General features: G+C 41.4%; 1 long non-coding RNA gene across 1 annotated transcript in view; it reads right to left on the reverse strand.

Annotated features, from left to right (window-relative positions):
- LOC129651661 (uncharacterized) overlaps positions 1 to 21,921 on the reverse strand; it is a 103,894-nt gene extending 81,973 nt beyond the window's left edge. Inside the window, exon 1 of the long non-coding RNA XR_008714262.1 lies at positions 21,787 to 21,921. This is a non-coding gene — a long non-coding RNA (uncharacterized LOC129651661). The remainder of the gene's footprint in view (positions 1 to 21,786) is intronic.
- Between the last annotated feature and the right edge of the window lie 4,723 nt (positions 21,922 to 26,644).

The following is a 26,644-nucleotide window of genomic DNA, read 5'->3' on the forward strand; positions in this document are numbered from 1 at the left end:
ATTAATATACCTATATATTTCTTAATCATATAACCAGTATTGCACTTAATGTTGAAAAACTGGAAAAAGTCTTAGTGTAGTCTGGATCAAGGCTAGAATGCCCATTATAATTACTCTTGGTAAGTATTTTTCTGAAGGTTCTAGCTAGTGCAATGTACAAGGAAAAAGAATATAATGTATAAACATCAGATCAGGGAAAAAATAATCATTACAGTCATCCCTAGGTACTCATGGGGAGTTGCTTCCAGAACCCACATGGATATAAAATTCATGGATGCTCAAGTCCTTTATATAAAATGGAATAATACAGTCACCAGTTTTCCATATCTAGGGGTTCTACTTGGTATTTGTTTGGACTTTCAATCGACAGTTGGTTGAATCCACAGATATGGAACCTGGGATACTAAGGGTCCACTGTGTTGCAAATAATAAGATTGTAAACTGGAAACATCTACCTCCCTAACCAAATTAACTAAACATGTTTAAGAATTAGTGAAAGTTTATATATTCAATCATAAAATAAATATACAAAGATTTTTTCCCCAAAGCATTAGCAATAAGCTAGAAAAATAATAGTTAACATAAAATATAAAATACTAAGCACTACATTGGGCTTCCCAGGGGGCACTAGTAGGATAAAGAACCTTTCTGCCAATACAGGAGACACAAGAGACATGGGTTCGATCATTGGGTCAGGAAGATTCCCTGGAGGAGGGCATGGCAACCCACTCCAGTATTCTTGGCTGGAGAATCCCATGGACAGAGAAGCCTGGTGGCCTACAGTCTATAGGGTTGCAAAGATTCAGACACGCCTGAAGCAACTCAGCATGCATACGTGCAAGCACTACATTAACTGTATGTTTATAAACCTGTTTGAAGAAGACTATAAAACTTTGCCAAGGGACATAAAAGTGACTTGAATAATTGAAGAAAATAAAAGCCTTTCTATCCCTAGACAAAAATATTTAATGAATAATGAATTCAGTTCTCGGGCTTCCCTGGTGGCTCAGCAGTAAAGAATCCACCTGCCAGTGCAAGAGATCCAGGTTCTATCCCTGATATGGGACGATCTCACATGCCTCAGAGCAACTAGGCCCGTGTACCACAACTGTTGAGCCTGTGCTCTAGAGCCTGGGTGTGGTAACTACCGAAGCCCGCATGACCTAGAGCCTGCGTTCCACAGTAAGAAGCCACAGCAATGAGAAGCCGGGGTACCACATCTAGACAGTAGCCTCTGTTCACCACAACTAGAGAAAAGCCAGTGCAGCAATGAAGACCCAGCAGAGCCAGAAGTAAATAAATAAATAAATTATTAAAAAGAAAAAGAATTCTCTTCTCCTAAATGTGGACTATACATTTTATCAAATTTCAATAAAATCTCCAATATAATTTTTAGGAACTGGAAAAGTACTTCTAAAGTTTTTTTTTTTCTCCCCTTGGAGGAAGAATTTCATGGATTGGCCATAATTTGAACCAAAAGAAAAATTATTTTAGTAGGCTTATTTTATTTTAAAGCATAAAAGTAACACCTATGTAAATAGTATTGGAATAAAGGATAAAAATATAGATTGATGGAACAGAAAAGGAAATCCCAGAACAGCAATATGTAAGAGCAAGAATGCATCATATGTTAAAGACATTTCAGAACATTCAATATGGAAGGAATGGATTATTCAAAAATAGTATTAAAACAACTGGCTGGAAATGATTTAAAATTAGAACCTTACCTCAATCCATATATCCAAATATATTCCAGATGGAGTAGTTAAATGGAGGGCACAGAATAAAATCCAAAAAAATTAGAAGAAAAAACAGATAAATGTTAACACAAGTTTGTGGTAGGGAAAAACTTTCTGAACATTTAAGCCAAAGTCAAAGCACTTGAAGAAAAATATAACTGATATAACTAAATAAAAATGTAAGATATTCATGTATCATAAAAACAATAAAATGAAAATAAACATATCAAATTAGAAAAGGTATTTCTATAGTGATTCCAAACATAAAATAGTCTCACAATATTAAGAGCAAGTGTAACTTAATTAAGAAAAGCTCAGATCAGTTCAGTTCAGTTCAGTTCAGTTGCTCAGTCCTGTCTGACTCTTTGCAACCCCATGGATTGTAGTATGCCAGGCTTCCCTGTCTATCATCAACTCCCAGAGCTTGCTAAAATTCATGGCCATTGAGTCGGTGATGCCATCCAACCATCTTGTCTTCTGTCATTCCCTTCTCTTCCTGCCTTCAATATTTCCCAGCATCAGGGTCTTTTCCAATGAGTCAGTTCTTCCCATCAGGTGGCCAAAGTAATGGAGCTTCAGCATCAGCATCAGTCTTTCCAAGAATATTCAGAACTGGTTTCCTTTAGGATGGACTGATTGGATCTCCTTGCTATCCAAGAGCCTCTCAAGAGTCTTCTCCAACACCACAGTTTAAAAGCATCAATTCTTCGGCACCCAGCTTTTTTTATGGTCCAAACCTCACATCCATACATGACTACTTGAAAAACCATAGCTTTGACTAGACGGACCTTTGTCAGCAAAGTAATCTATCTGCTTTTTAATATGCTGTGTAGCTTGATCATAACTTTTCTTCCAAGGAGCAAGCGTCTTTTAATTTCATGGCTGCAGTCACCATCGGCAGTGGTTTTGAAGCCCAAGAAAATAGTCTCTCACTGTTTCCGTTATTTCCCCATCTATTTACCATGAAGTGATGGGACCCAAAGGGACCTGAACTTGCGGATGTTCAAGCTGGATTTAGAAAAGGCAGAGGAACCAGAGATCAAATTTCCAATATCCATTGGATCATCAAAAAAGCAAGAGAGTTCCAGAGAAGCATCTACTTCTGCTTTACTGACTACGCCAAAGCCTATGACTGTCTGGATCACAACTAACTGTGGAAAATTCTTCAAGAGATGGGAATACCAGACCACCTGACCTGCCTCTTGATAAATCTGTATGCCGGTCAAGAAGCAACAGTTAGAACTGGACATGGAACAACAGACTGGTTCCAAATCGGGAAGGGAGTACATCAAGGCTGTATATTGTAACCCTGCTTATTTAACTTATGTACAGAGTATGTCATGAGAAATGCCAGGCTGGATGAAGCACAAGCTGGAATCAGGATTGCCGGGAGAAAAATCAATAACCTCAGATATGCAGGTGACACCATCCTTATGGCAGAAAGCGAAGAGGAACTAAAAAGGTTCTTGAAGAAGTTGAAAGAGGAGCGTGAAAAAGCTGGCTTAAAACTCAACATTCAGAAAACTAAGATTATGGCATCCAGTCCCATCATTTCATGGGAAATAGTGGGGAAACAATGGAAACAGTGACAGGCTTTATTTTGGGGGGCTCCAAAACCACTGCCAGTGGTGACTGCAGCCATGAAATTAAAAGACACTTACTCCTTGGAAGAAAAGTTATGATCAACCTAGACAGCATATTAAAAAGCAGAGAGATTACTTTGCCCACAAAAGTCCATCTCATCAAAGCTATGGTTTTCCCAGTAGTCATGTATGGATGTGAGAGCTAGACCATAAAGAAAGTTGAGCACCAAAGAATTGATGCTTTTGAACTGTGGTGTTAGAGAAGACTCTTGAGAGTCCCTTGGACTGCAAGGAGATCCAACTAGTCAATCCTAAAGGAAATCAGTCCTGAATATTCATTGGAAAGACTGATGCTGAAGCTGAAACTCCAATACTTTGGCCACCTGATGCAAAAAAGCAAGTCATTGGAAAAGACCCTGATGCTGGGAAAGATTGAAGGTGGGAGGAGAAGGGGACTACAGAGGATGAGATGGTTGGATGGCATCATTGATGGAATGGACATGAGTTTGAGTAGAATCCGGGAATTGGTGATGGACAAGGAAGCCTGGCATGCTGCAGTCCATGGGGTTACAAAGAGTCAGACATGCCTGAGTGATTGAACTGACTCACTGACTTTTGAGACCCCATGGACTGGAACCCCCCCACCCCAAGACTCCTCTGTCCATGAGATTCTCCAGGCAAGAATACTGGAGTGGGTTTCCATTTCCTTCTCCAGGGGATCTTCCCAGCCCAGGGATGGACCCTGCATCTCCTGCATTAGCAGGCAGATTCTTTACCACTGAGCCACTTGGGAAGCCCTCTCCATGTTCAATAGGAATCTACTAAAAAGTTTAAACTTAGGAGGATGGCATGATATGATTTAAGGTTTTTAAAAGGTTCTGTAGCTAATATAGGACTTCCATGTAGCTCAAGTGGTAAAGAATCTGCCTGTGATGCAAAAGACCAGGGTTCAATTCCTGAGTTGGAAAGATCCTCTGGAGGAAGGAATTGCAATCCACTCCAGTATTCTTGCCTGGAGAGTTCCATGGATAGAGAAGCCTGGCAGGCTATATAGTTCTTGGGGTTGCAAAGAGTTGGACACAACTAAGTGACTAACACACACACATAGTTAATATATGAAGAATGAATTGGAAGCAGGTCAGAAAAACTGCTTGCAGTAGTTTAACTGGGAAGTGATAGCTGGGTTGGTTACATGTGAGACAGGAGATGGTTGGCAGTGGAAATAAAGAAAATTGAAGGAATTAAAGATATCCATCTGGGAGATACAAACTAGAGAATCTGATGATGTGGGTGCTGAGGGTATGAGAGGATTCAGAGGGTCACCCACACCTTTCTGACTTGGGAGTCTCAGGATATTTCTTTTTACTCACTGAGATGAGGGAGATTGGGGAAAACTGGGACTTTCGGAAGATCAGGAGGGAACTGAGTGTTTGGTTTGTAATAGTTTAAGCTTGTGGTGTAAGCTTGAGACATTCAGATGAGATAAAAAGCCCATGTGACCTGCGACCCTCTTGGAGTCTCTGAAACACTCTGTTTATTCAGCCGGGTCCATCTATCCCATCTCAAGGGAACTTGAACGATTCCTGGCTCTGTATGAGCTCAGGAAAGAATACTCCTCACAAACTGGGGAGAATTCATTTTCACCTAATTAATATTCCATTCTGAATAGACCTGTCTTATTTCCTCTGGGTACCACCTTGTTTACTGCCTTGTTTTCTGAGAGATGCAGGGGAACATGGGGTATGGCCTTCTTAAAAGTGAAAGGAGATACCAAGTCATCTTGTATCAGTCAAATTAGAGAATAATTACAAAGAGAAACAATCCAAAAAGGGGGATGGACTCAAGAAAAATAAGGGAGCAATACCAAATGGGAGAGTCATGGTTTTCCCCTCTGAGAGCATCAACTCCTAACTCAAAGCCTCAGATGTATCCCTGTCTCATACACACACTTACACACTGCCCACCAGGACACTGCTGCTGCTGCTGCTAAGTTGCTTCAGTCGTGTCCGACTCTGTGCGACCCCAGAGACAGCAGCCCAACAGGCTCCCCTGTCCCTGGGATTCTCCAGGCAAGAACACTGGAGTGGGTTGCCATTTCCTTCTCCAATGCATGGAAGTGAAAAGTGAAAGTGAAGTCGCTCAGTCATGTCCGACTCTTCAGGACCCCATGGACTGCAGCCTACGAGGCTCCTCTGTCCATGGGATTTTCCAGGCCCTCAAACCAAGAGGTAGGATGGAACACAGGAGAAAGACTTGCACTCCCCCAGTGCTATTTAGGGCAATCATTTTATCTTTCTCTGACAGAAAATCTTTTCTGATTTCTTCCCTTCTCCCCCCTCTCTTCTGCTGAGACATCAGAAAGGGAGTAAGGAAAGCATAGTTTTCAGAGATATCCAAAAAAGACTTATTTATACTCAGAGGGAGGAAAATAAGGAAGAAAGGAAAAGGAAGGAAGGAAAGGAGAGGTAGAGATGGAAGAAGAGAGGGGAAAAAAGTAGAAAGAAGGAAGGAAGAATGGAAGGATGTTAGAGAACTAACATTCCTGGAATACTGTCTCCCAAAAATGTGCTAGGAGCGTTGCATACGTTATATGATTAATGTTCACTGTAATCTTATAAAGAGGCTTCCCTGGTGGCTCAGTGGTAAAGAATCTGCCTGCCAATGCGGAAGACCTGGGTTCGATCCCTGTGTTGGGTAGATCCCTTGGAGAAGGGATTCCAGTATTCTGGAATCTACCATTCCAGTATTCTGATCTGGAAAATCCCATGGACAGAGGAGCCTGGTAGAGTTACAGTCCATGGGGTTGCAAAGAGTCAGACACAACTTAGCGACTAAATAGCAACAAATCCCATTTATGAGATCTCTGCCCCCATGACCTAACCACCTTGCAAGGTCTCACCTCCTAACGCTGTCACCTTGGGCATTAGATTTCAACACATAAATTTTGGTGAGACACAAACATTCAGAGTATAGTTATGTCTCTGCCATTACTCTAGCTCCATCCCATGTCCTTGGATTCAATGATTTTTTTGTTTCCAGGGCCAAGAAAGGGAAAAAGTAAGAAGGTAACAAGAGAAAGTGACCTCAACAGAGTGCCTACCTATATAACAGACTCTGCTGTTTCATCACATACATTATCACATTTGATTCTCAAAGTAACTCATTTGCTGGGGTTTATTACCCATTTCAGAGATAATAAGACAAAGACTCAGAGGTACCCCTCTCCCCAGTCTTGCACAACTTGTAGGAACAGAAAAAGGTTATAGAGCCTTGATCTGTTTAAATTCAGAAACAAGAAGAGGCTATACTCTTTGTAGAAGAACCCACCTCAATGGATGCGGCCTAGACTTACTCAAAAGAAAGGAGTCAGAGAGCCTTCTGCTTGGAGTCCTGATACAGGTTTCAACAAATAGCATCCCCTTTATGCCCCCACGATTATTGTTCTTTTTATGCTAGTAGGAGTTCAGACATGCATAACACTTCCAAAAAAGGCAAGAGACATAAGGTCATGCACGCAATAAAATGTTAGTAAGGATGTCTCCCTGGGGAAACAAAAGACGCATGAGCAAATGCTCAGTGTTTTTGCATTTTTGTGAGTTTTTTATGGGTTATGTTTTATGATCAATCGCAGAAGATTATTCACAGGGGAAATGGTGTCTCTCGGAAAAATTGCTAGCAACATAATGATCTTGAAACACTGAGAATATGCAATAAGACAAAAAATAAATGTTGAGTAGAGGCAAAAGTGCTTCATTCTTTTGTCCTTTCATGACGACGTGGTGATAATTTGGTTAGAGAAGGAAATGGCAACCCACTAAGTTACAAATGACTTATCACTAATGGTGTTGCTATATCTTGCTGTTGGAATCCCACTAAAACTTATGGCTAAAGATTGTTTATAAACACTAATTGTGGGACTTTCCTAGTGGCTTATTAGTTAAGAATCTGCCTTGCAATGCAGAGGACACAGGTTCAATTCCTGGTCTGGGAACTAAGGTCCATCATGCCATGGAGCAACTAAGCCTGAACGGCACAGATAGCGCATCCCAAGTGCCGCAACAAAGATGCTGTCTGCTGCAAATAAGACTGGACACAGTCAAATAAATAAATATTTTTTAAAAAATTGCAACCGATAGTATCCACAGAGAGATAATTCAACCAAAAAATATTTCTTAGGTTTTTGAACCTCAATTAGACAGTAAGCCTGGGGAGACCCATGTAAACGTAATAAGTTACTACAACTGAACCCATTTTAATGGAACATTCATTAACTTCTTAGGGACAAAATGAGGGAAGAATCCCTAAGTGTTAATGAATATTCCACTAAAATAGGTTCAATTGTCACACGATCTTTTTAACATAAAACAGGACTTTGCATTGATTTTAATATACTGGTGGATATTTTGAATCTTCAAAAACAATTAACATGCAGTCTTGCTCGAACCTGTTAGACCATCAAGTCTTTCTTCATAGAGTATTTTTATGAAAAAAAAATTGAGAAATGCTAGGGATGAGGAAAACCAAATATGGAAAAATGCCAAAAGTACAATACAGTAGAAGATAAACATATTAAAACAAGTACATTCTGTCACTCTCAACACCCCAGCTATAACCCACGAATCAAGAGGATCATTGAAAAAACAGCAACCATTGCAATGTGCACAATCTGAAAGGATTTTCATGACCTTGCTACACCAGCCATTATCATCAAAGGAAGCAATCTGATTGCTTATAGGCACTGGCTCCTACAAAGCCATAAACATCCCAAGATGTCCCCTGCCATCACCATAGCAACCCTACTCCTAATTACCAATTCTGTGAGCTCTGGTGTAGCAACCTGTCTTGGGCGAGTCTTGTGTTTTTGCAGAACTACTGCTCTAACTCCCAGAATGAAATCAGCAAGAACCAAGAGCACCACCTGGTGGCTACCACTCTTTCCTGCACACTCCTGCCCGCTTTGAGGTGCAATGCCTGATAATCAGAACTACAAAATTTGCACACTGCGTGAACCCTCCCAATTTCCAGAAAGAAATGAATTGTGATTATACGGAATTTGCACATTTATAAACTCCCATTCTTATGTCAGTGAATAAGGAAGGTCCAAACCCAGTGGCACACTCTCAAAACATAATAGGAAAGCAGGAATTCGAATGTGAAAATAGAATCAAGTTCAGTGAAGTTAATTTCTTGAAAATAAGTTTCCCCATAGACTCTCCTGAGATCTACTGTAACTGCATTCGCCATTGTCAATAAATAATGTGTAAATAAGTAAATAAATATTCCCTTTAAAATGAATGGTTAACCCAATGCTAACAGTGTACTTTCTATTCATTTGTTGTTCGCTGTAAATTTTTTACTTCTCTTTTTCCCCTCAGCATTTTAGGAGAAATCTTTAAGCTCATTTTATACCTGGCTTAAATCATCTGTTTATGGTGAGTGATTTATTAATTTATTTTACTATTCTGTGTCTTAATTCTGGCGTACATTTTTATTTTCCTTCAATAGCTCCCAATATTGCATGCATCTCCATATTTCTTCCTCTTTCTTCTCAGCCTATTCCATATTAATGTGTTTTCTTATCATCTTTTAGCTGTAATTTGGGCCAAACTTCTTGAATTTCATTAATACATAGCAGGGGCTATTTATTTTTTAATAAATTTTTATTGGAGTACAGTTTCTTTACAGTGTTGTGTTAGTTTCTACTGTGCAGCAAAATGAATCATCCATCCATACATATATGTTGTTTAGTCACTAACTATCATGCTACTCTTTTGTGACCCCATGGACTGTAGCTCGTCAGGCTCCTCTGTCCATGGGATTTCCCAGGCAAGAATACTGGAGTGGGTTGCCACTTCCTTCTCCAAGGGATCTTCCAGACCCAGGGCTCGAACCCACTACGTCTCCTGCATTGGCAGGCAGATTCTTTACCACTGAGCTAGCAGGGAAGCCTGCTGCTGCTGCTGCTGCTGCTGCTGCTGCTAAGTCACTTCAGTCGTGTCCGACACTGTGCGACCCCAGAGATGGCAGCCCAACAGGCTCCCCCGTCCCTGGGATTCTCCAGGCAAGAATACTGGAGTGGGTTGCCATTTCCTTCTCCAATGCATGGAAGTGAAAACTGAAAGTGAAGTCACTCTGTCGTGCCCGACTCCTAGCGACCCCATGGACTGCAGCCTACCAGGCTCCTCCATCCATGGGATTTTCCAGGCAAGAGTACTGGAGTGGGGTGCCATTGCCTTCTCCGCAGGGAAGCCTAACCTCTCCCTTTTGAACTTTCTTCTCATTCAAGTCACTACAGTGCATTAAGTAGAGTTCCCTCTGTTATAGAATATGTTCTCATTAGTTATCTATTTTACATATAGTATATATGCATTGATCCTAATCTGCCAATTCCTCCCACATCCCCCCCCCCAGGAGTTGCAATTTAAATTTTCCATATCCCCTGCTATTTTTAGAATGGATAACCAACAAGGACTTACTGTATAGCACATGGAACTCTGCTCGACGTTATGTGGCAGCCTGGATGGGAGGGGAGTTTGGGGGAGAATGGATGCATGTATATATACGGCTGAATCCCTTCACTGTTCTCCTGAAGCTATTACAACATTGTTAATCTGCTATGCTGCTGCTACTACTGCTGCTAAGTCGCTTCAGTCGTGTCCGACTCTGTGAGACCCCATACACGGAAGCCCACGAGGCTCCCCGTCCCTGGGATTCTCCAGGCAAGAACACTGGAGTGGGTTGTCATTTCCTTCTCCAGTTAATCTGCTATACTCTTTTTTTTTATTTTTTATTTTTAACTTTACAATATTGTATTGGTTTTGCCATATATCAAAATGAATCTGCCACAGGTATACACGTGTTCCCCATCCTGAACCCTCCTCCCTCCTCCCTCCCAGTACCATCCCTCTGGGTCATCCCGGTGCACCAGCCCCAAGCATCCAGTATCGTGCATCGAACCTGGACTGGTGACTCGTTTCATATATGATATTATACATGTTTCAATGCCATTCTCCCAAATCATCCCATCCTCTCCCTCTCCCACAGAGTCCAAAAGACTGTTCTATACATCAGTGTCTCTTTTGCTGTCTTGTATACAGGGTTATTGTTACCATCTTTCTAAATTCCATATATATGCGTTAGTATACTGTATTGGTATTTTTCTTTCTGGCTTACTTCACTCTGTATAATAGGCTCCAGTTTCATCCACCTCATTAGAACTGATTCAAATGTATTCTTTTTAATGGCTGAGTAATACTCCATTGTATATATGTACCACAGCTTTCTTATCCATTCATCTGCTGATGGACATCTAGGTTGCTTCCATGTCCTGGCTATTATAAACAGTGCTGCAATGAACATTGGGGTACACGTGTCTCTTTCCCTTCTGGTTTCCTCAGTGTGTATGCCCAGCAGTGGGATTGCTGGGTCATAAGGCAGTTCTATTTCCAGGTTTTTAAGGAATCTCCACACTGTTCTCCATAGTGGCTGTACTAGTTTGCATTCCCACCAACAGTGTAAGAGGGTTCCCTTTTCTCCACACCCTCTCCAGCATTTATTGCTTGTCGACTTTTGGATCACAGCTGTTCTGACTGGCGTGAAATGGTACCTCATAGTGGTTTTGATTTGCATTTCTCTGATAATGAGTGATGTTGAGCATCTTTTAATGTGTTTGTTAGCCATCTGCATGTCTTCTTTGGAGAAATGTCTATTTAGTTCTTTGGCCCATTTTTTGATTGGGTCATTTATTTTTCTGGAATTGAGCTGTAGGAGTTGCTTGTATATTTTTGAGATTAGTTGTTTGTTGCTTCATTTGCTATTATTTTCTCCCATTCTGAAGGCTGTCTTTTCACCTTGCTTAGAGTTTCCTTTGTTGTGCAGAAGCTTTTAAGTTTAATTAGGTCCCATTTGTTTATTTTTGCTTTTATTTCCAATATTCTGGGAGGTGGGTCATAGAGGATCCTGCTGTGATGTATGTCAGAGAGTGTTTTGCCTATGTTCTCCTCTAGGAGTTTTAAAGTTTCTGGTCTTACGTTTAGATCTTTAATGCATTTTGAGTTTATTTTTGTGTATGGTGTTAGAAAGTGTTCTAGTTTCATTCTTTTACAAGTGGTTGACCAGTTTTCCCAGCACCACTTGTTAAAGAGATCATCTTTAATCCATTGTATATTCTTGCCTCCTTTGTCAAAGATAAGGTGTCCATAGGTGCGTGGATTTATCTCTGGGCTTTCTATTTTGTTCCATTGATCTATAATTCTGTCTTTGTGCCAGTACCATACTGTCTTGATGACTGTGGCTTTGTAGTAGAGCCTGAAGTCAGGCAGGTTGATTCCTCCAGTTCCATTCTTCTTTCTCAAGATTGCTTTGGCTATTCGAGGTTTTTTCTGCTATACTCTTATACAAAATATAAAGTTTAAAAATTCTTCTCTGTTCCATGATAGCAAATATTTCTCAAAAAATACCAAGTATTCCTGTATAACTTGAGTGCTGTGAAAGGTTTATTTTGTACTTTCATCCCTTATCACAGTCTGATTGGTTTTTCCCTGTTACACATCCTTGAACAAGGACAGTTCTATCTGGTGGAGTCAGTAGATTCTCTTTGTGCTCAAGGGGATGACATAAGATGAGATGGTTGGATAGCATCACCAATTCAATGGACATGAGTTTGAGCCAACTCTGGGAGATGGTGAAGGACAGGGAAGCCTGGCGTGTCCATGGAATCTCGAAGAGTTGAACATGACTGAGCAACTAAACAACTAGTTTATGTAGAGTCCTTATCAGATCATAAACTAAAAAACAGCTTGACAACAGTCTACATTACTATTCAGTGATTCAGCAGCCTAAGATGATGGAAGAGAAAAATCCGTGGGGGATCCAGGAGGCAAAATGATCCCTGTGCAGTTTCCTATGCTTGTTTTGGTGAAGCTGCTGCTTGAAGAAGCAGCTTTCTCCAGTAAATCTTTGGTTTGACTGCACCCTCAAGGTTCCCAGTGGCTGTTCTTGCCTTTTTTCCCCCTGGAGCAGTTGTCCCCTATGTCAGGGGAGCCCCAAGGATTCCTCTATATTTCCGCCTAGTGGAGCAGGGCAGGCTTTAAGAACCACAAAGCCTTCCTGACAGAGGTGAGATTAGAGCTGTTCAATGAAAAAAGAGCAGGGCATAGATGAGTTGATGAAGAGAAGGCCCAGAGAAGAACATATAGCACATAAAGACAACACTGCTGCTGCTAAGTCGCTTTAGTTGTGTCTGACTCTGTGCGACCCCATAGACGGCAGCCCACCAGGCTCCCCCGTCCCTGGGATTCTCCAGGCAAGAACACTGGAGTGGGTTGCCATTTCCTTCTCCAAAAGACAACCCACTGGTAGACAAAAGAGCTTTGCTGGAAGGAGTATAAGAAGTTTGAAGTGGGAGATAAATGCCAGAATTTGTGAACTCTTGAATTCTGGACTATAGGGCAATACGAGATACCCCATTTTTTTTCTTTTCTTGTTTTGGCTGCACCACATAGCATTCGGGATCTTAGTTTCCACGACCAGGGACGAACCCTTGCCCCCTGCACGGGGAGCACAGTCTTAACCACTGGAATTCTATTTCCTATTCCTGCTTCAGGGTCTCATCACCCAACCACAGAGCCTTATGCTCATAATACTCCATTTTGTCTCTACGTACATGACAGTTCCATAAAATAACCACAGAGAAAAAGAAGTAAGAAAACTTGAATGCACATTGCCATGACTATGCAAATACTTTCACTGAATTTCAGAAGATAAAGAAAGCAGATTAATATCCTGTGTGAGATATTCAAGACTTCTGACACAACGCGACTGAAATAGCCCAGTCATTAGACATTCCCATGTTCTTAAAGCTTCCCATATGGACCCTCCTGACCTTGCAAGGAATCATATGGTTTATATATAAAGAGATTTGGTGACCTAAAGCTCCTTAGAATTTCTCAGTTACTCCTCCTTCCTTGCTGAGTTCAGAGCATTTCAAGTGGCTTCAGAAGGCTTTTCTCTGCATAAATTCGAGGGCTTCAAGTAAAACTGCTAACAAGAAAAAAAAAAAAAAAATATATATATATATATATATAAGTGCTATATTTGTTTCCCATGAGAAATTTCGCCCACAGTAACTAGTGTGCCTCATTTCAAGGTTCCCAGAAGCCTCTCCTTTGGGAGTTCAGTTCGCCTCATGAGGCTGTACCACTTGCCCAGGTTCTCTTAGCCAAGGAAAGGCAAAGTCAGAATATTCTCAGTGTTTTAGAAAGAATACAGGTTCTGTTGTCAAGCTGAGCAGAATTCAAATCCTGGTTCTCTCCTTCAAGAACAATCTGGACATTATCCTCAGTCTCTGAGATGCTCATCTCCTTCTGTTAAATGAACGCAATGCCTCTCTGATAGGGTTAGAGTGATGATTAAACTAAATGACATAACACAAGCTAAGTGCCACGAGATAAAAGGCACATTGTAGGAGCAATGTATTTTTTTTTTCTCTTGTCCCCTGTACAAAATATAATTTTAAAGATTTAACTTTTCCCTCAGTTTTATAGGGCTTCCCAGGTAGTCCTAGTGGTAAAGAACCCACCTGCCAATGCAGGAGGCAAAAAACACGGGTTCAATCCCTGGGTCAGGAAAATCCTCTGGAGGAGGAAATGGCAGCAGACTTCAGCATTCTTGCCAGGAGAATCCCAGGAGCAGAGGAGCCTGGCAGGCTACAGTCCATAGGGTTGCAAAGACTCGGACATGACTTAGCATGACACTACATATAAATATTCCATTTTATAAAGAATAAATCTGAAATCAAATAAATAGCACATATATTAACACTTCTGGAAACTCCATCAAAAAAGACATTACCATCTATTACCATTAGCCTGTAGAGATACCACAAAAATAGACCGAGGAAGAAAGTGTGAAGATCTCATTACAAATAAATCTAGAGATTGTTTTCTCCTTCCTGGAGGCAGAAACGTTCCACGGTTTTAATTAAACTTTTCAAAATTCATCTCGATTCTTCTTTCCATTCCTTTGAAGGCTTTTCTGTTACAAGTCTTCAGGCTTTCTTCCCTCCCCTGTCTACCATCTGTAGCCTCTAGCAAAAGTGCAGACACACACATGCGCACACTCTTGTCTCATTTTATCTTTCTCTATCTCGCTCTTTCACTGTGTGTGTGTGTGTGTGTGTGTGTGTGTGTGTATGTGTCCTTCCCTCACTTCCTCCTTTCCTTCCTCCAACTCCCACCTCTTGCCCCCACAGTTATATGAATCCCTTGGAAGAAAATTATAATTATATTGTGTTTCCATGGGGAGTTCCTTCACCATTTGGTTGACAATAAACTGATGTTCTGAATATAGGACTGTACGATCATTGCCATGGCAGTGTGTAAAGAGATTTATTTTCATTGTAGATCACTTGAGGGCTCTTAATTGCCTATAGATTAAGTCCAGGTTTGTTTGAAATTCAGAACCCTTTTCAATGACACAATCATGCTAGGGTTATCTTCTGGCAACCCCATTGTATATGGGGTTCTGGTCACTACAAATAATTTGTTGTTTTAGTTGCCTAGTCGTGTTCGACTCTTTGCAGCCCCATGGACTGTAGCTCGCCAGACTCCTCTGACCATGGGATTTTCCAGGCAAGAATACTGGAGTGGGTTGCCATTTCTTCCTCCAGGGGATCTTCCTGACCCAGGGACTGAACCCATGTCTCCTGCTTGACAAGCAGATTCTTTACCGCTGAGCCATCTGGGAAGCCCCTGGATAACTTACTGTTCCTAAAATACTTCCAGAAAACACTACCTAGGAGTTGTATGTGCTGTTTCCTTTCCTCATACTGTATAATCCCTGAAATGCCCTCTCTCCACACCCCTTCCAGAGCTGGTGGTAGCCTCCTTATGCAGAGGATTCAGTTCAAAGTCACGCTTACTCAGCCTGGGCTAAGGAGTTCCTCTTCTGGACCCCCAGCAAACACCAATAGAACCTATGACTTGTTGTTTTGGTTGGTGCTGTATGATTCTTCCTTAATAGAATACAAGCTCTGGGGTCCTTTTATTCATATCTATCACTCCAGTGCTTTCAGTGTATTAGCACAAAAGCAGGAAGTGGCTAAGACAAAAAAAATTGATACAGATTTTACTAATAAATACAGAAATTAAATCTAATATGACTAGATTCAATTATAACTGAAAATTTTATTTAAAAATAAAATTTTTATTTTTTACATTGGATTATAGTTGCTTTACAATGTTGTGTTAGTTTCTGCTGTGCAATGAAGTAAATCAGCTATATGTATACATATATCCCCTCCCTCTGGACCTTCCTCCCACCCACCCCACATCCCACACTCCAGGTCATCACAGCACCGAACTGAGCTCCCTGTGCTATGCAGTGGGTTCCCACTAGCTATCTATTTCACACATGGTCATGTATAAATGTCTATGCTCTTCTCTCATTTCATTTCACCCTCTCCTTCCCCTATTGTTGTGGGAGACCTGGGTTCAATCCCTGGGTCGGGAAGATCTCCTGGAGAAGGAAATGGCAACCCACTCCGGTACTCTTGCCTGGAGAATCCCATGGAGGGAGGAGCCTGGTAGGCTACAGTCCACAGGGTCGCAAAGAGTCGGACATGACTGAGCGACTTCACTTTCACTTTCACTTTCCCCTATTGTGTCCACATATCTGTTCTCTTTGTCTGCATCTCTTTTTAAAATGGTGTCTATTTCTCTTTTATACATCTGAAGTAAGTTTTGGTGTTAGGGATCCAGGCTTCTGTGACCCTGTTATGTTCCCATGCATATCTTAGGATCCAAAATGGCTCCTCCAGTTCCAGATATCACACCCAGATTCAATCCAGCAAGAGACAGGGAAGGCAAGAGATAGGAAAGGGAAAAAGAACACACTCCTTCAAATGAAAACATTTCCTGTACAAATGAACTTATTTACAAAACAGAAATGTACTCACAGACATAGAAAACAAACTTCTGGTTACAAAAGGGGAGAGGGATAAATTAGGAGTTTGGGCTTAAAATATACACATTACTGTATTTAAAATAGATAACCAACAAGGACCTACTGTATAGCACAAGAAACTATACTCAATATTTTACAATAATGGAAGATAATGTAAAAAAAGAAAATATATACACACATATATATTCAAGGCTATGGTTTTTCCAGTAGTCATGTATGGATGTGAGAGTTGAACTCTCACAGAAGAATTGATGCTTTTGAACTGTGGTGTTGGAGAAGACTCTTGAGAGCCCCTTGGACTGCAAGGAGTTCCAACCAGTCCATTCTAAAGGAGATCAGCCCTGGGATTTCTTTGGAAGGAATGATGCTAAAGCTGAAACTCCAGTACTTTGGCCACCTCATGGGAAGAGTTGACTCATTGGAAAAGACTCTGATGCTGGGAGGGATTGGGGGCAGGAGGAGAAGGGGACGACGGAAGATGAGATGGCTGGATGGCATCACCGACTCGATGGACATGAGTTTGAGTGAACTCCGGGAGTCCTTGCTTCGGCCACAGTTCTTTCCTCTCTGGGCTTCCCAGGTGATGCTAGTGATAAAGAATCTGCCTGCCTATGCAGGAGACACAAGAGACATGGATTTGATCCTCTGGTCAGGCAAGATCCCTGGAGGAGGAAATGGCAACCCACTCCAGTATTCTGGCCTGGAGAATCCCATGAGCAGAGGAACCGGTCAGACTATAGTTCATGGGGTAACAAAGAGATGGACATGACTAAGCATAGCACAGCATAGCATAGATCTCATGCTTTAAACCCTCCAGAAATCTCACAGGATGCAGCCAGCATTCCCAAACTCCTCTAGCTCCATGAAGAATCTGGGTCCAGCCAATTCTTGTACCTCCAACTCCTGGCACAACCTTTATTACTATCAATCCTTGCTATAGGGAACTACTAGTCACTTCCAGAATGCCATGTCACATTCTTACTTTGTACAGGCTGTTCTCTCAGTCTGGAAGGCTCTCTGCTTCCTTCCCCTACTCTCTTCTGCAGCCTTGAAATTAAAAGACACTTGTTCAGTGGAAGAAAAGCTATGAAAAACCTAGACAGTGTATTAAAAAGCAGAGACTTCACTTGGCCAACAAAGGCCCATATAGTCAAAGACTATAGACTATTGGTTTTTCCAGTAGTCATGTATGGATGTGAGAGCTAGACCATAAAGAAGGCTGAGCAATGAAGAAATGATGCTTTTGAACCATGGTATTGGAGAAGACTCTTGAGAGTCCCTTGGACTGCAAGGAGATCAAACCAGTGAATCCTAAAGGAAATCAGTCCTGAATATTAATTAGAAGGACTGATGCTGAAGCTGAAGCTCCAATACTTTGGCCACCTGATGCAGAGAGCCAACTCATTGGAAAAGACGCTGATGCTAGGAAAGACTGAGGGCAGGAGGATAAGGGGGAAACAGAGGATGAGGTGGTTGGATGGTATCACCAACTCAATGGACATGAGTCTGAGCAAGCTCTGGAAGTTGGTGATGGACAGGGAAGCCTGGCATGTTACAGTCCATGGGGTCACAAATCATCAGATATAACTGAAGGGACTGAACAACAATAAACCCTCTTCTTCCCATCCTCTGCCTGCCTGACCCACTTCTGGTAATTCTCCAAAAGTCAGCTCAGATAACCCTCTCCTGTGTAAACTTCTCTGCTTCCTCACCTCCTCCCACTCCACTGAACAGTCAGGCCTTCCCATAAAACATCTACTTTCATTATATGACTTATCATAATACTTTGAAAATCTATATAACTCGTTTAGATTATAGGACATTCCAGAAAAAGAATTTTTATTGTGTTTCTATTTGTATCTTCAGAACCTTGCCCTTATCTAAATTACAACAGGATCTCAACAGAATGAAAAGCTAAACACATAAATTAGCATATACTGCCTGTGTAATTTTATATGGTTAAGAATTACTAAATTATATATAATTTGATGTCCTGCTTTTTCCACTTAAATTATATCATTTTTTTCACATGGGCTGCTGAGTCAAGCTCCCTATAACATTAAAAATTTTTACAAACATTCCCTGTATAATTGTCCCATATTTTTAAGATTATTTCCCTATTGCCAGACAGTAACATGAGCAGCATTTTAATATTATATTTAATATTCTCATAAGAATTTTGTCCATAAACTTGGTATTTCAGACTTCTTTAGATTTCTAGAAAGTAAGTAAATCAGTGGGTATGGACAGTTGGATTCCCTGTGGCTCAGTGGTAAAGAATCTGCCTTCAACGCAGGATACGCGGGTTCAATCCCTGGTCTGGGAAGATCCCCTGGAGAAAGAATTGGCAACCCACTCCACTATTTTTTGCCTGGGAAATCCCATGGACAAAGGAGATGGTGGGCTCCAGCCCATGGGGTCCTAAAGAGCTGGACACGACTGAACAACAAACAAGAACAACAACAATAGACATTTTTTAGGGTCATGTTATGTATCACCAAATGGTTTGCTAAAATGGCAATACCCATTTGGATTCAGGAAAGTTGAACATCACACTTAAGAGAGATATGGGGCAACTTGAAAGTCTCTATAGAAAGAGAGATATGGGGCAACTTGAAAGTCTCTATAGAAAGTAAACATTATGTGCAAGTAATTATTGGAGATAAATGTGGAAAGTTTACCAGAGGATAAGGGCGGACATGTTAGATATTTTTAAACATCCATCATGAAGAAGATTACAATAACATTATCATGAGGAAGAGGACGTAAACTTAGTCTCATTGCAGAGGAGAACAGCCATAGAATATCACTAACTACTATTCACTGAGCATTAGGTGTGTGCCAGGCATAGTACTAAGCATTTTAGCTTTAGTAGTGACTGATCTTAGTTATTTTAGAGATAGATAACTAAAACTTCAAAAGGTTTAGTCACTTATCAAGAGTCACAGAGGTAACAGTAGATCCAATATTCATAAATCCAGATTGCAATGATTCTAGAGGTTATTTTCAACCCCTACGTCAAGACTTCCCAAACTTTTCCACCAAAATGAGCATAATGTTAGAGAAGTGAGCAAGCTGATCCTTGGGGTATATGGAGTGTAGACAGACCTGGCCATTTAGAAGCAAGTGAAATCCTAGAAGCTTTTGTTTTTTCCTCAAAAATCTATGAAAACTTTTGCAACTGCTATGAAAAACAGTGGGATTCCCTGGTAGCTCAGCTGGTAAATAATCCACCTGCAATGCAGGAGACCCCGGTTTGATTCCTTGATCCAGAAGATCCTCTGAAGAAAGGATAGGTTACCCACTCCAGTGTTCTTGGGCTCCCCTAGTGGCTCAGTCAGTAAAGAATCTGCCTGCAATGTGGGAGACCTGGGTAAGATCCCTGGGTTGGGAAGATTCCCCTGGAGGAGGGCATGGCAACCCACTCCAGTATTCTTGCCTGGAGAATCCCCATGGACAGAGGAGCCTAGTGGGCTACAGTTCATGGAGTCGCAAAAGTCAGACACAACTGAGCGACTAAGCACAGCTCAGCATATGGAGTATGATAGTTCTTCCAAAAATTAAAAATAGAATTACCATATGAGCCACAACCCCATTTCTGGATATACATCCCAAACAATTGAAGGAAGAGCCTTGAAGAGATATGTGTACACTCATATTCATGTCAGCATTATTCTCATTAGCCAAATGGTGGAAGAGACCCAAGTATACATCAATGAATGAATGGATAAACAAAATAACATGCTTGTGCTCAGTCTCTAAGTCATATCTGACACTTTGTGACCCCCATGGACTGTAGCCCACCAGGCTCCTCTGTTCACGGGACTTCCCAGGCAAGAATACTGGAGTGGGTTGCTATTTCCTCCTTCAAAGGATCTTCCCTACCCAGGGATCGAACCCGAGTCTCCTGCATTGGTAGGAGGGTTCTTTACCACTGAGCCACCAGGGAAGCCTGAGCAAAATATATACAATTGAATATTATTCAGCTTTAAAAAGGAAGGAAATCTTGGCACAAACTACAACATGGAGAAACCTTAAGGACATCATGCTAAGGGAAATAAGCCAGTTACAAAAAACAAATACTGTCTGATTCCATTTATGTAAGGTATCTAAAGTAGTCAAATGCATAGAAATATAAAGTAGATTGTGGTTACCAGGGAGGGGCTGGAGGGTGGGGGGAAAGGGAAATTGTTGTTTAAAAGGTACAGAGTTTTTGTTCTGCAAGATGAAAAGGTCTGTAAATCTGTTTCACAACAAGGTGAATATAATGAATATTACTGAATTATACACTTAAAAATGGTTAGGATGGTTCATCTTACATTTTGTGTTTTTACTACAATAAAAACATTGAGGTGCATTTTTGTTTTGTAGTTGCTTTTCAAATTTATCATAACAATGTTTCCCCTCAGCTTTTCAATAAAGACGGTCTTCTAGGAAGATGTGAAATTTTTGTCTTGTAGCTTTGTATGTCCCCAGATATCATGTGCCCAGTTTGAGAAGCCTTACTCTGCATCACATAATGTGCATGCGTGTTAAGTCACTTCAGTTTTGTCATACTCTTTGTGACCCCATGGACTGTAGCCTGCCAGGCTTCTCTGTCTGTGGGATTCTCCAGGCAAAAATACTGGAGTGGGTTGCCATGCCCTCCTCCAGGGGATCTTCCTGACCAAGGGATAGAACTCACATCTCCTGTGGTTTCTGTAACAGTTTTGTCCAGATATATGCCCAGGAGTAGGAAGGCAGAATCATATGATAACTCTATTTTTAGCTTTTTAAGGAATCTCCATACTGTTCTCCATAGTGTCTACACCAATTTACATTGCCAACGACAAAGTAGAATGGTTCTTTTTCTCCACACCCTCTCCAACATTTATTATTCGTAGACTTTTTGAGGCCTAAGTGAGGATTGGTTCGAGATGGCAGAGTAGAAGGAAATACGCACATCTTTTCCTTCCGGAGCACCAAAATCACAACTAGCTGTTGAACCACCACTGACAGAAAGATACTGGACCCCACCAGAAAAAGATACCCCGTGTCCAAGCACAATGGAGAAGCCACAACGTGATGTTAGGAGGGCCACAATATGGCAACCCAGTCCGGTATTCTTTCCTGGAGAATCCCCATGGACAGAGGAGTCTGGCGGGCTGCAGTCCCTGGGGTCCCAAAGAGCTGGACATGACTGAGCGACTAAGCACAATCATGATAAAGTCAAATTCTATACCTGCTGGGTGGACAACTCACTAACTGGAGAACAATAATACCAAAGAAGTTCTTGCACTATTGTGAAGGTTCTAGGCCCCACATCAGGCTCCCCAGCCTGGGTATCCAGTAAAGGGACAGGGAATCCCCAGAGAATCTGACTATAAAGCCCAGTAGGGCTTACAGAACTTCCACAGGACTGGGGGAAACAGAGACTCTTGGAGGGCACAAACAAAATCTTGTGCATACCAGGACCCAGGAGTAAGAAGCAGAGACCCCCCAGGAAACTGAGCCAGACCTACCTGCTAGTGTTGGAGCATCTCCTGAAGAGGCATTGGTTGGCAGGGGCCCTTGGCGGGGACATAGTCACTGGAAGCAGCAGTGCTGGGAGATACGTTTTGGCAAGTCCTCTTGGGTGTCTCATAGAGCCTGCAGTCTCCAGGACTGGATTGCCTCAGGACAAAGAACTAACAAGGAGTCCCACCCATCAGCAGACAATTGGACTAAAGATTTACTGAGCACAGCCCTGCCCACCAGAGCAAGACCCAGTTTTCCCTACAGTCAGTCCCTCCCATCAGGAAGCCTGCAAAAGCCTCTTATCCTCATCCACCAGAAGGCAGACAGAAGAAGCAAGAATACAATCCTGCAACCTCCAGAAGGAATAACACAATCACAGAATGCCAACCAAAATATTATTTGTAGACTTTTTAATGGGGCCATTCTGATTGGTTTGAAGTGATATTAAAACCTCATTGTAGCTTTCATTTGCACAATTATTCCTCTAGTAATTAGCAATGTTAAGCATTTTTCATGTTCCTGTTTACCCTCTATGTCTTTCTATTTCTAATTTCATTGGTTTCTGCTCTTATGTTTTCCTTCTGCCTATTCTGGATATATTTGCTTTTGCTTTTCTAAATTCTTAAGGTGAAACCTTAGACTGTTGATTTGAAATCTTCCTTCTTTTCTAATATTAGCATTTAAAAATATAAATTTCTCTTTAAGCATTTCTTTAGCTGTTTCCTAAAATTTTTGATGTATTGTGATTTTTTTCATTTAGTTCAAAGCATGCTAATTTCTGGGGCTTCCGTGGTAGTTCAGCTGGTAAAGAATCCACCTGCAATGAGGGGGACCTGGGTTCAATCACTGGGTCAGGAAGTTCCACGGGAGAAGGGATAGGCTACCCACTCCAGTATTCTTGGGCTTCCCTGTGGCTCAGCTGGTAAAGAACCTGACCTCAAAGCAGGAGACCTGGGTTCAATCCCTGGTTTGGGAAGATCCTCTGAAGAAGGGAAAGGCTACCCACTCCAGTATTCTGGCCTGGAGAATTTCATGGACTGTATAGTCCGTGAGGTTGCAAAGAGTCAGACATGACTGAACAACTTTCACTTTTTTTCATGCTAATTTTCTGTATGATTTATGCCTCTACTCATGGGTTATTTAGAGTGTGTAGTTTAAATCCTAAATATTTGGGGGTTTTCCAGAGATCTTCCTGTTACTAATTTCTGCTTTAATTCCCTAGAGTCAGAAAATTTATTTTGTATGATTCCATTCTCTTGAACTTTTTGACACTTGATTTATGACCCAGAATTTAGTCCATTTTGATGAATTCCATGTGTACTTGAAAAAGAATGTATACTCCACTGTTGTTGGAGGTAGTGTTCTAGTTGGTCAAGCTAGTCAACTATTTCTGCTTTCAGTTTTATCAGGCTTTTCCCAATGTATTTGAAGCTCTGTTATTAGATGCACAAGCATTTACAATTATTTTCTCTTGATAAATTGCCTCCTTTATTATATATTGTCCTTTTTATTCCTAGTAATGATCTTTGTTCTGAAATCTTACTTAGTCTGATATGACTGTGGTCACCTCAGCTTTCTTTTGAGTGGTGCTTACATGACATATCTTTATTTATTATTTTTACTTTTAACCTATCTTCATATTTATATTGAAAATGAACCCACTGTATGTAGCAAATAGCTTGGACTTTGCTTTTTTATTTGATGTAGCAGTCTATACTTTGTAATTGGAGTGTTTACATAATTCAGGGTTATGGTGAAAAGAAAAGAAAAAATGAAAGTCACACTGTCCTGTCCAATTCTTTGCTATCCCACGGACTGTAGCCTGCCCAGCTTCTCTTTTCATGGAATTCTCCAGGCAAGAGTACTGGAGTGGGTTGCCTTTTCCTTCTGCAGGGTATCTTCCTGACCCAGGGATTGAACCAGGTAAAGAACTCAGATTCTTTACCAACTGAGTTACTAGGGAAACCCATTAGGGTTAGGGTAATGTAATGTAATTATCAACATGGTATACTTGGATGTTGTTTACAGAGTAAATTTCATGAGCTGTCATCACTATGAAAAAGTTTTGCATTTCTATACGAGATGATAAATGTTGACTAAACATGTTGTGATAATCATTTCACAATATATGTAAGTCAAGTCATGATGCTGAACATCTTAAATTTATACAGTCCTGTAGGTTGAATATATCTCAAAAAACTGCAGGGAGTTGGAGAAAAATTTTCTCTTTATCACTGTTTTTCAACGATTTGGTTGGGGTGTATCTTGGTGTTGTTTTTCTGTTTATTCTTCTTGAGGTTTGTTGAGATTTAAAAAAATCTGATATTTATACATTTTGCTGCTAAGTAGCTTCAGCCATATCTGACTCTTTGTGACCCTACAGACTGTAGCCCACCAGGCTCTTCTGTTCATGGGATTCTTCAGGCAAGAATACTGGAGTGGGTTGCCATTTCCTTCTCTAATTTATACATTTTATGAAATCTCAAATATGCTAGCCATTATTTCTTAAAATAATTTTTTGCTCCCTCATCTCCCTTGTACTCTCCTCTCTTCAAATTTTACATGCGCTGAAACATTTTCTTTCTTATTCCTCAGATCACTGCTACCCTCCTCATTTCTTTAGTACTTTTCACTCTATAATTAGCTTTAATAATCTCTGTGGTTTTGTCCTCAAGCTTTCTTTTGACTAACCAGCCACTAATCTCATCCAGTGTATATGTGCAATTTTTTCAAATATATTTTTATTCTAGAACTTCCATTGGGTCTTTTTCTATATATCTTCCATTTCTTTCTTGTTTTCTATTACTTCCTTATACATATGAAGCAGATTTTAGTGCCTATTTTAAAATCTTTGTCTATTAATTCCATCAAAGTTTTCCTTTCTATATTTGCCTCCATAGATTTTTATCCTGATTATCTGTAATATTTTCCTTCTTCTTTGTATCCCTTGTAGATTTTTACTAGATACCAGATATTTTAATTTTACATTGTTGGGCTCAGTTTGGACTTTGTTCTGGCATGCCAATAATTTGCTTGAAAGCAGTGTGATTTTCTTCAAAGCTTGCTTTTAGGTTTTGTCAGGGTGGATTCAAGTTAACCTCTGGTCTATGAGAAGGTGCTGAGCAGGAGAAAAGAATTAAGTCCAAGAACAGAGTAAATGGAGAAGAATAGGACTCAAGAGCCAAGGAGAGAGCACAGAGGAATGAGACAGATCAAGGGCTAAAGACCTAAGACCAGCACAGCAGAGGGACTGTGTTCCTGCAAAAGCCACCACGGTGGGGTGGGAAGGGGTTTGTGCTTACATGTAAAACTGAGTTCTGGGCTTAGATAACCATAAGCAGGTTTGTCACTTACACTCAGAAGTTGAGTGTGGTGTGGACATACTCTTGGTGTAAATCTATCATCCTTGTCTCCACCCGCTCAAAGGAAGAGTTGTGTCTGCTCCATGAATTAATCAAAATTCCTGCCACACAATTACAAAATGATATCTCTGATCCCTCCTGTTATCCTACTCTAAATGAATCTAAATTGCAGTGCCACTAGTGGGAAGAAAGAAGATTTATTTACAGAGTTGTATAAGACAGTGGGAAGGGCAGGGTGGCAAGGTGCCCTGGGACCCTGTTCACATACAGGCTGTCCCCACCCCCTCTGTTTGCAGGGAGAGAAGTAGGGAGGCTCCTTTCCCAGCTGTGGTTCCATGTTCTGGATCATGAAATGATCCTCTCTGCTTTCCACTAACAAACTTTATTTCCTCACTTGCTCACTATCTGTGACCACCTAGCATCTCATACCCTTCACGTGAGGCAGACTTCCTCCTTCCTTCTTTCACTCAGTCGTGTCCAACCCTTGCGATCCCATGCACTGTAGCCCACCAGACTCCTCGGTCCATGGAATTCTCCAGGCAAGAATACTGAAGTGGGTAGCCTTTCCCTTCTCCAGGAGATCTTCCCGATCCAGGGATCAAACCCAGGTCTCCTGCATTGCAGGAGGATTCTTTATCATTTGAGCCACCAAGGAAGCCCTCTTTCTTCTTGGAGACCACATTAGAATGTCAATCCATGCAAAGGAATATTAATTTTATCAATTCAGTGCACTCAGTACAACATGGGACAGCCCAGGAAAGGCGAGGGGAGTGGTGGGTAAAAATGAAGAAGAAAAATCAAACAATGCCAAAGAATGGATGTCTCAACCATCCTCACCCAGCACCTCAGATGCCCTGATGGTCAGACTAAGAAATAAGGGGGCATCTGGCCCCTGATGGGGGGAAACCAAATTCAAGAACATTCTATAAATTACACAAAGGACAAATTCAGGAAATAAAGAACTGGAGACTTGGAGGAAATGTTTCATTGTTGGTCATGATGATCAAAAGATAATGGTTAACACACGTACACACATTCACACCTCATCCCCCCATCACAGGGCCCCCCATTCGCTGCTGGCGTCTCCGGCCACGCCCTGCAGCCCTCGTTCCACCCAGGACTCTGCCCTTTGCTGGGAATTCTACCGCCTGTTGTAACTTCCTTCAAGGCGGTGCCCAGATGCTCACTGTGAAGAAAAGCCTAGGATTTGACCTGGGCTGGATTACAATGTCCACAAGTCCTTCTCCATCTCTCTTTCCCCACCTCTCTCCTTCGCTCCCCTCTCCCACCCCATCGTTGTTCCCCTGAAACAAATAGGATGGCTTCACTGGTCAATTCTTTACATGTACAAACACCAAAAGCAGAGGAAACGCCCCTGGCCACCCCCCTCCCCCCAAACCCCAGTGCTGGGAGAGCAGCCAGCAATGGGCCAGGCTGCCTCCGGAACTGCGGAGCTGCTGGAGCTGTCTGGCCGTTCTGGAAACTTCTTTGCCTCTGGGCT

The sequence above is a fragment of the Bubalus kerabau genome, chromosome 4 (genome assembly GCF_029407905.1).
Source record: "Bubalus kerabau isolate K-KA32 ecotype Philippines breed swamp buffalo chromosome 4, PCC_UOA_SB_1v2, whole genome shotgun sequence".
NCBI classification, from domain to species: domain Eukaryota; kingdom Metazoa; phylum Chordata; class Mammalia; order Artiodactyla; family Bovidae; genus Bubalus; species Bubalus kerabau.